The sequence below is a fragment of the Apium graveolens genome, chromosome 8 (genome assembly GCF_009905375.1).
Source record: "Apium graveolens cultivar Ventura chromosome 8, ASM990537v1, whole genome shotgun sequence".
Classification (NCBI taxonomy): domain Eukaryota; kingdom Viridiplantae; phylum Streptophyta; class Magnoliopsida; order Apiales; family Apiaceae; genus Apium; species Apium graveolens.
The window spans coordinates 231,851,249-231,854,036 of record NC_133654.1 but is presented as its reverse complement, the minus strand read 5'-3'; positions in this window follow the sequence as shown (position 1 = coordinate 231,854,036).

The window sequence follows — 2,788 nt, the reverse complement described above, 5'->3', positions numbered from 1 at the left end:
TCGGTTACAAGGGATTAATCTCAAATCAATTATTACAAATCTAGAATAAATTCGACATGAACTTTTTCTATTTTTGCAATTAAAAGATCAAATGCTAAATGCGATTTGAGATTAAGTTCTAGGGATTTTAATCCGCTAGATTGATACACAAGAACAAGATAAATAATTCTAGTGGATTGGATTTAACTTTTCAATCTAGAATTTTGATCTTGAATAAAGCAGATGAAAAATAAAATGTTGTGCCTTTGTTTTCTGTTGTGTTCTTGACTTGTGTTTTCTGTTAAATTATTGCATGAATGTCTTCTGCTGTGTTTTTGTTGTTTAAGTAAACAGAACAATCCAGTTTACTCAGCAAGACTTTCGGCAAGACAATCAAATGAACTGGTATGACAATCCATTTGAACTGGTAGGACTTTCGGTGAGACTATCCTCTTGAACTAGCAAGACAATCCCAATAGCTAGCAAGACAATCAGAATGAACTAGCAAGACTTTCGGTATGACTATCAATTGTCATACTGATTATCATAGTAGTTCAAATCACATTGTCTTACTGAATTATTAATAGATTTTAATCTAATAATAATTCTGAAAATCCTTAATATTAATTCTGAATTAATTAATCAATTAATCAATTAATTCAATTAATCAATAAATTAATCTTTGCAGATATAATTTATTTTCTTAATTAAATTATTTGACTTAATTAATTAATAGAGAATTAATACTAATCTTGAGCAGCAACCATTCTTCTGAAAATCTTCTGAAAATTACTGTCAATTATGAATCAATTCCACCACTTCAATGTTGACACTCGATGTACTGTCTGGTTCATGAGTGACTAACTTCCGTGACGTTTCTTCAAGCCTTGACCTTGATACTCTTGATTTTCTTCAGATTAAATCCTTGTAATTAATTGATACCCTGACGAGATCTCTGTCACTTGATTAAATCCACAATCTTGATTTATATCACTGAGGCTTGATCAATTTCTTGAGCTTCTTCCAGTGAATTAAGTCTTCAAGTCTGTAGATGAATAATGTTTCTTAACCCTTTGACAGCTGTTATTTTGTGAGATCTCTCTGACGATAGATCCACTATTTACTTATTATATTCTTATTTGAGTTGAGTTATATCCTCGAATATACAAATAGGCTATGCCATATGCCTTTCAATCTCCCCCTATTTGCTTGTTAGATAATAACAACAAATACCTAGAGGATAACTCAACTAACAAATAAGAAAAAGATATAAACAGTAATGCAAAGTAAATAGCAGAAAAGTTCTGGATTATATTTAACATTTTCCAAATTCCAAAAGAAATTTACAAGTGAATACAAGATAGATGTTCCTCTAGCCTGAACATATAACTACATTAGACTATCTTGATTCATAAAGCTCTAATCATATTACATTGAGTTTTGAGTTAATTGACTTCAGTTGTCTTCTCTTCTGACTTCACCTTCTTCTAAATCTTGAAGCAACTCTTTGTCAAAGACACGATCCTTTTCTGAAGTGAAGCTTGCTGGTCTGACTGGTTGAACTCCAACTGACTTCAGCTTATTCTTGATCTGATTGTACCTTTTAATATTCTTTTCACAATAAGCTTGAATCAAATCAGCAGCTTGAGTCTTCAACATGGATGAGTATCCAGCAGTTCTTAAATGATGTTCCATCCAGACCAGATGCTTAGCTGAGTAGTCTTTAAGAGATTGTACATCTAGCTGACAGATTTGAAGACAATTAGACTTAAAGAATCTCACCTGATGAGGATTGTTGACCACTTGAGGACTAGCCCTGCTGGCAAACTCTTTAAGCCTTTCACGAAGAACTTCATTCAATTCTGAGCTTCTTTTTACCTTGTTGAGAAGAACCCAAATCTCTGACAAAGAAGGATTCTCAAACAGATGAAGTGACACCTTGAAAGATCCTTCACTCTGACAATATACAAAAATGCTCATCTCATTTAGGGATCTATCAAAAGCAGCTGTGATCCTTGAGACTTCGGTCTTGATAGCATTCATGTACATGTCATTGTTAGGATTTGAGATTTCCAGCTTGTCAAGAAGATGTAGGAACTGTCTATCATTGTTAGTGCTCAGCTGAGGCATATCAGGTACTCTCCTAGCTTCATCCTATTTTTCACCAATCTTCAGTCTGACATCTCTTCTCCTTTCTTGAGCCTTAATGTCATGAAGACGTTGCTTTTGAAGAGTTTCTGTTCTTTGTATGTCTTTCCTCATGTCAATGATCTGGGAGACCTTTTTGAGTTCAGCTTCTTTTCTTTTCATCTCTGACTGCTGCTGCTGAAACACTTTCTCAAAGATAGGATCCACTGTAGCTTCCTCTTCCCATTCTCCAAAATCACTTTCCTCTTCAGCTTCAAATAAACCATCTTTATCTTCCAAGACTAGTTCAGTGGGAATGTCAAAAATATCAAAGTCATCCTGTTCTCCACTGTAATAGACATCATCAGCCTTTTCTTTGTCCCCAGCAGAGGTATCTTTTTCTTTCCCCTTTCCACTACTCCCTTTCTTCTCCCCCTTAGTTGAGGGATCCTCTACTGACTTTCCCTTAGATCCTCCATGACCTCCATCACCTCCCGAGCCTGAGCCTCCACCAGACGGCCCTTCAAAGTAAGTCCTTTGTTCTTCATTGGGACAGTGAGAATTTTTGATCATGTAGTACAGGTGCTTCATACCTTCATTAAGATGTTCCATACCTGTCTCTATCTTCAGAAATCTAGAGGAATCCAGTGAATGATTCATTTCAACCAAATCTTCAAGAGAA